At 45.8% G+C, this 14,235-nt stretch overlaps 1 long non-coding RNA gene and 1 pseudogene across 20 annotated transcripts in view; both read left to right on the top strand.

Annotated features, from left to right (window-relative positions):
- The window catches only part of LOC120623021 (uncharacterized), a 560,047-nt gene that overhangs the window by 253,065 nt on the left and 292,747 nt on the right, over window positions 1–14,235 (top strand). For 18 of the 20 annotated variants that reach the window (XR_005658645.1, XR_005658630.1, XR_005658635.1 and 15 more), the window contains 2 exons: window positions 11,039–11,101; window positions 13,730–13,814. This is a non-coding gene — a long non-coding RNA (uncharacterized LOC120623021). The remainder of the gene's footprint in view (window positions 1–11,038; window positions 11,102–13,729; window positions 13,815–14,235) is intronic. The other 2 variants (XR_005658636.1, XR_005658629.1) reach the window with 1 other exon arrangement.
- Window positions 118–236, top strand: LOC120580991 (uncharacterized; annotated as a pseudogene).

Raw genomic sequence — 14,235 nt, 5'->3', positions numbered from 1 at the left:
CCTTCTCCTTCTGGTGTTTCTTTTCCTAGCAGCAAAACATAACTATGACAAATGACATTATTCAAGGTATTTAGGTGTGTCTGTATGTCTGTGTTTAAAAATGGAAAGACCCAAGCCATCTACAGCCATGCTACCCCGAACACGCTTGATCCCATCTGACCTCGGAAGCGAAGCAGGGTCGGGCCTGGTTAGGACTTGGATGGGAGACCACCTAGGAAGACCAGTTGCTGTAGGCATAAAAAAAATAAAAAAATAAAAAAATAAATTAAAAAAACCCCCAAAACAAAAAAACCCCAGAAAAACAAGCGTTAGGAGACCTGGCCTTTAGGTCCTTGCTCTTGCGCTGTTTTGCTGTGTGATCTCCGGCAATTCCCTTCTTCTCTCTGGGTCTCATGACAGGAGAGGATGAATTGGCTTTAACATTGAATGGGCTCTGAGCATGTATATACTTACTTTGGACCCCAGGGTTTTACCCAACTGGACGCATAGATGGAGAAAGAGGGGACCCAAGAGTTTATTTCGTCAAGTCATTTACTTTAATGATGGGAGGGTTAGAGGGAAGGGGAGGGGCTTGCGTTAGCATTGCCATGAGAGATACAAAGTCCTGTGTTCAGATCTCAGCTCTGCTGCTTAATCATCAAGGCAGAATTTTCCTTTCTCTCTTAGTTTTCTTATCTATAAAATGGGGGTGATAGCAATGCCCGCCTCATAGTGTTATTGTGGGGATTAAATGAGAGCAATTTTATCAGACAGTCTTGTCTGTACACCCCTTAAGGGCTGGACAGAATATTCCCCCAACCCAGTCATCTTGGTTCCTCAGATTTTAGCTCAGTGCTTGGCATGCAATGACTACTTATTAATAACTGAATAAAAAACAAGATCTACATATGGGGAAGGGGCTCTCCCCATGCCTGGTGGTTGGTGGAAGCTCACTGACATTCTGACTCTTCCACCTCATCGGGCTGGTGGCATCGGCCCTGGGCCTGGACAGAGACCAGATGGACTACAGAGCGGGTGCAGTGCCCTCATCTGTCCTTGTCAGTGGCTCCCTCCTCTCGGGGTTGTAGACATGGACTCAGGGAGAACTGTTTTAAAGTTGGTTGTGTGGGCTAGCCTGGGAACTCAACAGCTAGGCCAGGAAGGGGTCTGTGCTCCGCCTGTGCTTTCCTCATGAAAGTGCCACTTCTTCTCTTGTGATTTAGTGAGTGATTCACCTCTCCAGTTCCTTTTACTGTAAGGGCAGTGAGTTTGGGTCATGTTTCCTCTTCCGAAACTCTTATTATAGCTATCATGTTCGAGCAACACTTGCTTTCCAGGCACTTATATAATTATATAACACCTTTGCTAAGTAATTAATCATCTGAGATGATGAACTTGAAGCCCAGAGAACTTAAGTCCCTTGTTCAAGGATTCATGGCTACTAAGCTGCAAAGCCAGGATCTTTGGGGTCTCTAAGTCCATATGTTTTCCAGGACCCCACATTGTCTGTTCCACATATGTGCAGCATTTTTACCTCAGCATTCTCCGGAGGGTCAAGGGACCTACCTTCCTGTGCCTTGCATGCTTGGCGATGGCCTTCTTCTCTCTAGTGAAATGGCTGCTGTCCCCAGCCCCTTCTCTCTTACACAGATGGGCCACTTGCCATCGCTGAGTCTGCCAGCAGGGTCCCAGTGACTCTTCCAGCCCCATCTCCACTCCTCCCTTCACGCATCATCTATTCCAAGAGAGCTGGACTCCTCCCTTCTCCCACAAACCGGGAACTCCTACCGCGATCATTACGCACCACCTTTGTGGGCAGTGCATCATTATTCTCTGATAAGACTCTGACTTTAATGTTTCTAACTAAAATTTTCAGTCCAGTTTTAAAATGCCTCTATTCTAGGAGTCTTCAAGGGTAGCCTATGTTGGGATCATCTGGAGTTGTAGCGGGCTTGCAAAAACACAGATTGCTGGGCTCCACCCTCCAGGGCCTCTGAATCACTACATCTGGGATGGGGACTGAGAGTTTGCATTTCTAGCAAGTTCCCCATGGTGCTGATGATGCTGGTCTGGGGCTTTTTAAGAAGGCTCTGTTCCTGTCTTTCACTTGACACGTGTTTGCTAAGAATCTCCTAGGGCCCTGCTACTAGAAGAAGACTGCATTCGTAGGCCTGTCGATGTTTGAGAAGCACTGTCCTAGGGAATGGACATCCTGCCAGTCTAGGTAGCGGTTCTCAAGCTCAGCTACACTTTAGACTCGTCTGGGGAGCTTTAAAAATGTTCTCTGCCTGGACTCCACTCCAGAGCAGTTGAATCAAAATCTCTGAAGTGGGGCCTGTTGTTACAGTTTGTTAGCTCTCTAGAGGATTTTGAAGTGTAGCCAACTGGGATAGAGCCACTGGTCCAGGAAGGTGCAGTCTTGTAAACGGAAAATTACTCTGTTGGAATCAGCTAAATGTTTCAAGCACCCGCCTTAGAGAAGTTGGGCTGAGTTAGAGGGAGGGACATAAGCTGGCTGTCTGCAACCTTGGGTTTTATTTAGTCCCATCTGTGCTTCGTGGCTTTAGGCAAGTGTCTTACCATCTCTGATCTCAGTTTCCTCTGGGGCCCAGTGCTGTGGTGGGTCTAGAGGATCTCTGAGTGCCTTTCCTCCTACGTTAATGATTCTAAGATGACTGTGGGGACGAATCTCTGTCTCACTACAGATGTTAATAAACTCAGGGATTGGCATAGTACTGCAAACAGCAAAGGAGAAATAAAAAAAATACAGCAAACCTATTTATTTGGAGGCACTAAATGAGATCATAGGCTCGAAGGCCCATGAATCTTGTTGCAGCCATCTTGCCTTGCAGAAAGAAGCAGGGTTTTGCCATTAAGGCTTCGCTTAGGGCTGTGGTTCTCAAACTGTGGTCTAGGACCAGCCACGTCAGCATTCTCTGGGAAGCTGCTAGAGATGCAAATCCTTGAACTCCATCCCAGACCTACTGAATCAGAAACTCGGGGGTGGGGCCCAGCCATCTGTGATTTAATGTGCCTTCCAGGTGGTTGTGACACACACTTCAGTCTGAGAAGCACTAAGCTAGGGAGACGGTGCTGTGACTTGCAGCTCCTTCCCGGCCCCACTCCCGGCTGAGCACGAGGAGCCGATATCCATCATAATCTCCTTGTGTGCTGCCTAGTTTTCCAGGTTTCTGAAAAACAATGGTGGCAGAGAGGGTGGCAACATGTATTTGTTGCATTCATTGGCAACTTTTGGCCTGCACAAATCATGGGTTTCTTCTTCTACTTGCTTTTGGTTATGGAATTGAATGTCTTTTCCTTAACATAGATAAAAGGAAGAAGCCACTGCTACCTTATATGATGACCGAGACAGTTATTTTTCTCTGACTATATTGTTTTTTTGAGTTTACTTTTGTGATTGTCCTATTGCTATAGTCACAGCAATCTAATCAGGTTACAATGGACAGAAGTCATTATTTAGATATGTGTTGTTCTGTGTAAAGAAAGTGCCAGAACATTCACGGGAATGTCAGTCAGCAGCTGGACCATGATTCTGGCTAGCAAAAGGGTGAGCTTGAAAGGCTTTGGGGAGAATGGCCACATTGTGTCAAAGCAGTTGAAAGGGAAGGTCTCCTTTACTTTCAGCACAAGAGGGCTGCCTAAAAGGAGTCCAGGTCTGCTTTTATGAATATGAGACGCTAAGAAGTGTGGCTGGCGATTGTAAGCCATGGGGGACGATGTCACCTTGATCTACCAATTTACTGCCGCCAACAGTCAAAAGAGCTAAACATCTTCATAGGCTTCTCAGTCTACTTTCATTTGATCACCTAAAAAGGTGTCTGGGACAATAGTGGTGAGATGTGACATTGGTGTGATACATATTTTCTTCAACGAAGAGGAGCCTGGTGCCTTTTAGGAGCCTGAAAATGGGAGAGGATTCTGATCTCCTTCAGCTCTCTGGTACTCTCAGGAAGTAAAAATAAGGTTTTGCATTAGTCTGACTCTTGTTTGACTGAAGTTCGCCTTAATGACAATCAACTCTGGAACCCCCAAACCAATTGCTGCCTCTTGCACCATCACACATCTGCCTTTTCTCAGGCAGATCCCAGAAACCTTCAGTATGGCATCCTGCGTCTGTGTCTGTCTGTTCACTTGCAAAGGCTTTTTTGAATTTTATCTCAAGATGATAGCACAAAACCCAAACACTGGGTGGGTGATGGCGTTTTGCTGCCTGCTCTCTTTAATTGCTGTCTGGCTGCTTTCTCCTTCCCCCATCCCTCCTCCAGTTCAGCTCTGGGAACATCTGCCTTTTTATCCACCAATCAAGTCTCAAAAGAGTAGCAAACCTGTTAGATAAAATATCAAATTTATGAATTCTGATTTAATAAATGTGCATTTGAGAGATGATTCATGGCATGTATGATGGCTTTCAATTGCTTTCTCAAACAGTTCATGCTTCATTTCATTAAGAGCTTCAGTCAATGCAAACTGATGAATTATCACAGCACTAGTCATCTTTTGTTTAGTAAACACGTATGTGGACCTATCTGGGTTTGGCCATGTAGAGCTTTATTTTAAATGCAAATAAAGTGTTAGAAGTAGATACTTTAATAAATGTTTTTAGAATTCCAGTAAAATAATATTGGAAATTAATTTCTCTGCTTAAAAAATGCCTATTGGGTACCTGTGAGTGCCATCTGTAGGCTAAGGATGCACAGTGCCTGCTGTCAATGAGCCTCGGGTATAGCTGCAGACCCTTTATGTAAATGATTTCAGTCTGAGTCATTTTAAGTCCTCATTGAGTGGGGCTTCTGACTCGGGGTCCCAGCTGGACCTCAAAGTGGCTGCGTGACACTGAATAAGGTACATCAACACTCTAGGGCTTGTTTTCTTCTTTTTCAAACGACCTTGTTGGATTCTGTTGCCTTTCATGTCCCTAGCAGCACTGACATTATCTGATCCTAATTTTTGAGGTATTTTTGTTTGCTTCTCACCCCAATTTCAACAAAAGAGATCATAGAATAAAAACACTGAGGCTTAACTAAGACAGTCACACAATTAAGGAGAATTCTTCATTTCAGAATATTGTTCACAATATTGATCTTTTTCATATACTTTGAGTGTTCACGCTGTTGCCATCATTCCAGAAGTCAAAGAGAAGATCTCGTTCTGAAAGAAATTAAGCAACTTTTAATAGTTGGAAAGGACTAGCTTTTTCATTTCATGTGTAGTCTCTGAGATTTTTCCTTTTTGTTGTTGTTGGTATTTTATGTTTCATTTTGTTTTATTTTATTTTATTTTTTACAAATAAGGATAAAAAATAAATTTAAAAGATATGGGAAATTCTTCACCAATGATTCCTGGGGATAACCTGTGTGTTTCTGGCCTGGAAGAAGTGGCTTCCTTATGCACAACTTGACTTCCTCCAAGTGACCTTGTCTCAAGAGTCATCAGAGTGGGCTGCTAGGTTCAGGGGAGCTCTCACTGGGGTATTTCTTCCCCCACTTCAGTAGTTTTACTTGGTTAATTGCGAATTGTCATGATTGACAAGGGTGGCCCTGAAGTTCAGGGGCATTTACTAAGGGGGCATTATTGGAGCCAGAGCAGAATGCTGGACGGCATAGAGGGCACAAAAAGAGATGCCCAGAGGTCACTTACCTGGTGAGAGAAGAGCCCAGTAAGGCAGCTGTCACTGAGACCAAGGAGCTTCAGAAATTATAGTCTACTTAAAAGTACTTTTTATTGGGCGTGGAGGGCACCTTGGAGCAAGAGCACCGTTCCTTCCCAGAGGGAGGGCGGGCATCATGGGGAGGTAGAGACGGATTGTCATGTACTTTATGGTCAGGCCTGAATGTGAATCTGGATCTCACCACCTTTAGAGATGACTTTAGACAGATCATCCTTAACTTTTTGCATATCAGTTTCTTCATCTGTAAAATAGGTGTGCTTACTGGTAATAGGTGTGCAAATTAAATAAGTTAAAGGTAGTAAAGGGCTTGCCCCAGTGACTTGTAGATAGTATTTAATTGTAATAGTGATGATGATTTCTTCACCTGTGTGTTCGTGTTACCTCCCATGTACAAGCATGTCACAGGCTCAAAAGCATGTCTACATCCCAAGTTTCTTTTGGGTCTCCATGATACTTTGAGGAAGAGACTATGAAGTATGTTGTCTAGGCGAAGACAGCATGCTCGATGAACAGGACCACAGTTCAGCACAGAGCTGGCAGACTTCGTCTGGGCTCTTTCTACCTCATCCCAGCCAAGGGATCCACTGAGAAGCTGGCAAGCAGTTCTGTGATTGGCTAATTGGGTGGCCAGGTTTGAATGGAGACCTTAAACCCAACTTCATTATTATTATTTTTTTATGACATGTGTAATGCTGTTTTCCAGTTGTAAAGCAATAAACAATGTACGTTCATGGAAGAAATTTTGGATCACATGGAAGAAATAAAAAAAAGACAAAGATTTCTCATAATTAATCACCCGGAGATAATCATTGGTAACATATTTGTGTATTTTCTTCATATTTTTCATATATGTGTGTATATAATAACGGTATACTATATGAGAATAATGTAATTTGCAAAATAGGCACTATAGCAAATTCTTGATATATTTTTTAAAAACATTTAAAATTTTATAAAGTCATAAATTTTAAACCTTTTTATTTCATTAGTTCCATCACTCACCCTTTCTTTCTCTCTTTCTGTCCGTCTGTAATGGTATGTGCCTGTAAACATGCAAATTTTCATTATTTGTTGTCCAAATCATTCTAGAGCAAGTAGTACATACAATACTCTACTCTCCCTAAAAACTTCAGTATACGTTTCCTCAAAACAAGAATACTGTCTAATCTACCCCAGAACAATCATTCAAATCAGAAAATCAATAGTGCTGTCCAACCCTATTCAAATGTCTCCAACTGCCCCAACAGCTGCCATGAAGTCACTAGATTTATCAATTATAAATCATTTATAATATAAAAGATTTTGTGGGGGAGATTCTCTGAAGTGGCATCAGTATCCCGCACTAGCCTCGGCACCAGTTGATGCTCCAGTTCAATGAACCACCACTACGATGGTTGTCAGTGGTGATTTTCTATTTTCATAACCTTTTAAAATTGATTAGTTGGTATTTACTGGTAAGGAAGAGCTTTTCTTTTTCCCTTACTTATTTGTTAATTTGTTTGTTTATGTCAGTATGGACACATGGATTCATATTCAATAGGTTAAATATTTCAAGCTGGCTCCTTGTGCCCTTTTAAACATATCCCCATTATTCTTTGAGTAATTCTTTACTTTCTGGCACAAAAAGATGTTCCAGGCTCATCTTGTACTTTCCCTGCCTCATCTTGGAATCAGTTATTTCTTCAGGGAAATCGGGCTTCTTTGAGTAGAGAATGGTACCTAGAAACCAAGATCTTGGCATAGATATGTTTATAGCTACTTGTGTGTCATGGCTTCTAGGTCTACTCAGTTACTGAAGCCAGGAAATCTATGTATGATTATATACATATATACATCCGTCTGTCTACAGACACACACACATCACACACACACAGCTACCTACCTACCTGTAACAGGGTGTCTTAACCAGGGCACTACTGACATTTTGGGTTGGATAATTCTTTGTTGTAGGGGCTGTCCTGTGCATGATAGTTTTAGCAGCATCACTTGCCTGTGCCCACTACGTGCCAGGAGAAGCACCCCACCCCGTTGTTACAACCTAAAATATCTCCAGACTTGCCAGTTATCCCCGAAGGGATGAAAATCACTCCCTGTTGATAGTCACTGATCTTTATAGATTTCCACATCTATTTATGTATATATTTTAAAAATATATACTCATACCAAATACCTTTAGTACAAATCCACCACCTCAGTCATCTCCAATTTTAATCTCTCTTTCCATGTTTGTAAATTCTTTCTCTGACCGTCAGAAACCTGGCTCCCATTATGCTCAATATATGCTCAATTTATTTGCCTAATTCTCTGATATGCAGCCCATCTCCCTACTATGCTGGTCACTTCTCTAGCTATTCAGACCTTCCACTGCCACCTCTATAGCCTCTGCCACCTCCCTTGACCTCACGGGCACAACAGGCCACCAGTACCATGTCTATTATAATTGCATTATTTTATGTTTCTTTTCCATGCTAAATTTTTAATTCCACGAAGGCAAGGAGGAAGCCTGTCCCATTTATACCTAAGTCCCTGATGCCTGGCATGGTGCTGATATATACTTGGTGCTCAATACTTGTGTGATAGATGAATAGAAGTTTCTTTGCTGAGATTTTCCATTTTATGGCAGCAAGGAAATGTCACCTCCAAGCACTTCGTTCTTTGCTTTATGCCCATTTACCAGGGAGGAAAGACTGAGGCTGAGCTCCAGGCCGCTCATACTATAAATGTAAATGGCTGAGTGGCTCTCAACTTGAATCCGTTCTGTCTTACCTTATCAGTGTATCCTTTCTGACCATACCAGGTTTTTCTCATTTTGCAGGGTTTACGAGCTGAATTTCTAGCTGCCAGCAAGTGTTTATTTGTGACTCCGTCTGACAACAGGGAGGCTCTTCTGTGCTGTCCTTTCCCGCCTGACCTCGTCTTTGTAATCCCACTGCCAGGCTGCTCCCTCCCCCTGTAGCAGCCGGTGATATTTGCTCTTCTTTGCCGAGCCAGCCTTGGGTGGACTGCTGATGTGGAAAAAGACTACTTCCCTGGCACCCTGGCGGGTTTTCAAATAAAGCTCCTTTTAGTTCAAAGACACCTGGCCGGCTAGTACCAACGGTAGTACTTAACCAAAAAGAGAGGAGCAGGGATGCTGGGGTGCTGTTCCACTTCACCCCGTTATCTGAGCCTGACGAGGTGATTTCCCTTGTGGGCTATGTAAATATTTCTGTGTAGTTCAAGTGCACAGAGACCCTCACGTCCTACCTTCCTCCCACTGTCCATAGCACCTGTGGGCTGCTGGCTTCTTATAGACCTGGACTCGGGGTATAACAGGCAGTATTCCAGAGAACTAGTAGGCCCTGACCTGAAATGTTACCAGTCTTGTTTCAAGATCACAGCTTTCTCCGTTCACTGTGTGGCCTTGGGAAACATGACCTCATCTGTAAAACAAGCCGGAGAGTCTAGAGAAATTGGAAGGGCAGTTTGAGCTTGGGGTGCAGTGATTATCTGAAGAGTCCTTTCTACTGGGGGAAGTGGCAGGAGACAGAGAAGGATCCAGCCCTTGACAGCAGGAGATCTTGATTCTAGTCTGGGCTTTGCCATAAGCCTGACCTCAGGCTTGCTCAGCCTCATAGTCAGGTCCCTACGGGGGTGTCCAGTGCAGAGTAAGCCTCAGTAAACACCTCTTCAGAGTTTGTTCTTGTTGGATGAATTGACATCTCCAAACTTCTCAGGCTCCAGTGTCTTTACCAGTAAAATGGGTATAAGGAAGGATCAAGGTGATGTACAGAAACACTGGCCCCAGTATCTGGCACAAGTTACCCTTTGATTGCTTGATTCCAGGCTGTCTGCTACTAAGAGAGGGCTCTTTCTGCTTTTTAAATTCTGGCCTCAGTGTTGGACAGTGAGCGGAGCTGAGAGCTGCTGAGTGCCCACTCTGTGTCCTGCATGTGGCTTGTGCTGTCACATTTCATCCTCACAGCAGCCCTGTGAGACAGAATTATAATCATCCCTAGTTTACACTTGAAGCACCTGGCCCTGGGCAGGTAAGTCATGTCTGTGAGGTCACTTGGTTAGGAAATCACAGAGCCAGGTTTCAAACTCCAAATTGTCCCAACTCCAAATGGGTGCTCTTTTCACTGCACCCACTGCCTCACAGGATGGGGGCTGTTTGTACACCTGCCAAAGCCCATCTACTCACATCTGACCCCAGGTCATCCCTGGTGTGCCCAGGCTTGTGCTGCAGGGAGAGTGGGCACACCAGGAACCTAGGGCTCCCCTAATTCGAAATGGGGGTTCTTTGCGTCTCGCTTTGCCATCTCTTGGTAGACAGTGTGGATCAGGCCGATGGGTATTGGCAGAGAAATAACCACAGCATCATCCTATCCTCTAATTGTGTTTGATCCAACGACTAATGGGATCATTAGCAAAAGAGAGTAATTGTATGCCTGCCCCCCGATGGTTGCCACCAAATCAATGGCTATTTTTCATCTTCTGCTTTCCCCACCTGGGGTGCAGGCAGTGGCATCAGATTGGTACTGGGGTCAATTCCTGGGAAGGTAAACACACTTTATAACCATCCCCGGTGCTGGTCGATGCCCTCCAGGTTCTTCCTGTGCTGGGAGATTGCAGCTACCTGGGGCCTCTGCCCAGAAATGGGCCTCATATCTCAGTATTCTCAGCATGTGACACACCAGGCCCTGGGTGCATATGGGAGATGGCACGTTTGGTCCTGAAGGCACCCAGCAAGCTTCCTCCTTGAAACAACAGCACCAGCTAGACAGGATCAATTTCCCATTGACTTTCAGCCCCATCTCAGACATCGTGTAATTCTCGTCTGAGGGTTTATAAAGGCCATTGACTGTCTTATAAAAGATTTAAACACTTACCTCGTGGCATGCAGGAGCTCTATATATCATGATGCCTTTTTGACAGTTTGTGGGGGTGGCAATGAGTTGAGGGAGGGGTAGTTGACATTCCAGCAACAGGCGTGACTCCGACACAGTGCCTGCCAGACCTGGCTGGACAGAAATGTGAATGGAGCCATTTTTGGATCCTCCTAATTCATTACCCAGGGGGCTATTTTCCATGGGGAGTCAGGCTCCTCTTGCTCCATTCCGCGAACAAATCATGTGCAACACAAGTAAGCCTTTACCCCAGCACTGCCTCTCCTGGAACCAGGGGCACGTCGCTGGGACCTAAGTCGAAGCAGAGGCATCTCTTCATCTAGCACTGCTGGTTTTCTAGTTAACACAGAAATGGGAGCCATAATGCTGACCCTTCGCTCGTGGTTAGTCCCACTGCGTGAGGCGTGTCCTTGTCTATTCTCTTTTTGACCCACAGAATGATTCTGGAAGTATAGTCAAGATTGCTATATTCATTTTACAGATAGGGAAACTGAGATTCAAAGATTCAAAGTGTGTGCTTGGCCAAGATAATCTCAACTCTCAGGTAAAGGAGTGTTCTCCAATTTACGTCTACTATCCTTCTACTACATAACTTCTTTCCATATATCCTCATATTGTGCAAAGTGTGTGTGTGCGCACATGTGTGCGCGCGCGCTTTTGTGCGCGCGCGCATGTGTGCGTGTGTGTCTGTGTTAGTAAGGGAGATGGATCCGCCCTGGGTTGCAGGCTATGCCAACAGTGTCGGTGGCACTGTATATTTAGTTATGTGGTGGGGACCAATTATCAGGGATCTGGCTGGGCCATCAGACACTTGGAGTGGTGCAGAATAGTTAACTGGCTGAGTAGAAAGCTCGTGGGAAGAAGGAAAAATCAAACAGAGGGAGGGTTATCTGACTGCCTTCTGTTTGGTATTCTAGGGCTGGACCAAATGCTCTGATGAAAACACTTTCTGGCTCAGAGCTTCTTAAGTCCGAGTGCGGGGCAGAGTGCTCAGTTTCCTGTGAGGCCAAGCTTGAGGGCACCGTACGTCCTGCCTCCTCCTTCATCCTGGGTTCCCTGTGGCTGGGCGTGCATCCCGGGCACATCCCATCCCTACCTCTCCTTTTGGAGGCTCCTCCATTATCTCCTCTTCCTTGCCTTCCTCCCCGTCACATATCGGTGTGGTTGTTTGTGGCCCCCAGGCCTTCGTATTCATCACAGCCTCCGTGCTAACACACGTGTGGCCGAACTGCTAAGGGGCTTCTCATATTGGCCCATGTGGACCCTGGGCTGCTGTGGGCAGACACCTCACATCACAGAGGCAAGAGACTATAGGTTTCTGTCTCAACTCTGCTACAGACACTGGACATGGGACCCAAAGAAAACCTCTTTTTGGAATTTCAGGGTTCTCATCTGGAAAGGAGCATTGTCATGACTGCTGCATAAATCTAGTCAGAATGCTGGAGTCTGAGGGTTGAGGGTTGGAACAAACAGTTGGGTACACAGTGGACAGGAGGAAGGGACCCTTTGATCCTAGACTTGGAGATATCACATGAGATAACACCCAGGTCCTGTGACAGTTGCCTCTCACAGCATCTTCTCCATTGAGTAGTTCCTTCTATAGTAGGAGGAGCAGTTCAAGAAATAACCACCTGAGAAGAGTATTTTCATTATGCTATGAAAATATTTTTCTTTGGGCCACATTTGATGAATGTCCTCTGAAAGTTTTGAAAAACTTTTCTCTCCTACTAAAAGCATTTTACAAAAGAAGGAAACAGATATGTGCCCTGACCGAGGGGAGCTCATGTCCAGTTAGATTCTCAGCCAACACAATTCAGTTGGCCCTGATGGTGACCACGTTCACCACCACCAGATCACAAAGGGGCTTCTCTGTACAGCACGTGTGAGAGAGCAGATCTGCCCTGTGATGCAGGAGGAATTCCCTTTTCGGATGATGAGCAAGAAGAATAACAGTCTTATTTTCTCTCCTTAGCATGGAGTAGGGACCAGATTGGGAGGTGGGGTGAATTAGATGTCTTGGCTGAATTTGGAAGGATGGAACACTCATCACTGATAGTGGGGAGGACAGATGGGAAGGATTTAAAAGAGATTAAGCAGGTAGAGTCAGAATTGATGGAGCCTTGAATCATTGGATGGGAGAAGCGAGGAAGAGAAGGGAGCCAAGTCCAGCTCCACGTTTGTTATTGACGTTCATGAGTAATTTCATGGGAAGCCGGACTGCAGAACCAGGGGAAGGTGAAGGAGCAGAGACAGGGAGTGTAGACAACTGTGAAGAGAGAGGGTCGAGGGAGATTTTTCTTCTCTTTTTAAGCTAAGGGAAGTCTGAGCGTATTTATGTGACGAAGGGAGTGGGTCTTTGGTGAGGGGAAGCTTGTTAGTACAGAAAATGGAAGAGACGACTGTCAAGGCTCCTGAGTGATGCATGGTGCAGAGGAAGGCGGAGGCGGATGCATCTTCCTCTGAGGAGGAGGGTGTAGGAGGAAGGGATGTGGACGCTTCTAAGTTTGTGGGCAGTGAAACCAAAGCTGAGGGAGTTTCTACCTAACCCTGCTGTTGTCACTTTGAAGTAAGAAGCAAGGTGCTCTGCTGGGAGACTAGGGAGAAGTGGGACTGGGGGCTGAGGACAGTGGAGCAGGTCCACGTAGAGCAATGGAGGAGAGCGGGCTGGAGACCAAGGTGCGTTACTGTCCCAGCTGGGCTAGGGTCCGGGTAGGGAGTGGCTGGGTCACCCCCTCTGGCGTGAGGACAGGGGGCCAGTGGGGCAGCAACAGGGGCAGATGGTTGGTTGGGCCCTCGGATGGGCTCTTCTGGGAGGGTGGCAGAGGAGACAGAGAAAGGACCCAGAGAATGATTAAAGCGACGGATTATAGTAGTGGGGTGAAGAGAAGGATTAAGCAGGGAGGTGACGTGCTTAGAGAACGACTCAAGGGTTTGGACATCATGATGAGGCCATACAGCAGATGTCAGATGATTAAGGAAGCTGAGAAGAAATGGGCCGTGGTCAGAGTAAGATTTTAAAATTTCAGAGCCAGAAACTTTCTGAGCGAATATGAGATTCAGGCTGTGGCAGCTGATGCCGAGGTGAAATGGTCACTAACTTTATGCTCAGCGCAACACAAAATGCGTTAGATGGGTTTTGTCACTAAGTCTTCTAATAATCCTTGTTTTGCAGATGAGAAACTGAGGCACAGAAGGAAGAAAGAGCTTGATCGAGGAGCCACAACTAGTCATCGTCCAAGGCTGGGATGTGAATGAAGGTAGGTGGTCTCTTTCCCTCTCCGCTGCTGCTCAGCCCACCCAGTCGGTATGTCACCCTGTTCGCCGAGTTAACTCTGCATGTTAATGTCGCTCAGGATGATGGCTGTGGCTGGGGTGGGGAGGAAAGTGGTAAAACAGAGACTGAAGTCTTCCATAAAACGTTGACCTGCACCAAAATGGCAGCTGCAGCACCCATCTGCCCACGCCAGCCCCACCGCCATCCACACTGGCCAAGTCGTCTCTGGGCTTCAAAGGGCCGGTGAGCGTCCTACTGGGCATACCACACCTTTGTGCCGGGCACTCGGCTTCCCGATGAAGTGGCTCTGCGTCTGGTAGTTGGAGGCCGGCGCTGGCATCCGATTCAGGTCGCGGCCATCCGTGGGAGCGTGGGAAGGATAGTGTTGCTGCCGCTGCTGTCCC

The sequence above is a fragment of the Pteropus medius genome, unplaced genomic scaffold (assembly GCF_902729225.1).
Source record: "Pteropus medius unplaced genomic scaffold, Ma_sr-lr_union100, whole genome shotgun sequence".
Classification (NCBI taxonomy): domain Eukaryota; kingdom Metazoa; phylum Chordata; class Mammalia; order Chiroptera; family Pteropodidae; genus Pteropus; species Pteropus medius.
This window is presented reverse-complemented; position numbering and strand designations above follow the sequence as displayed.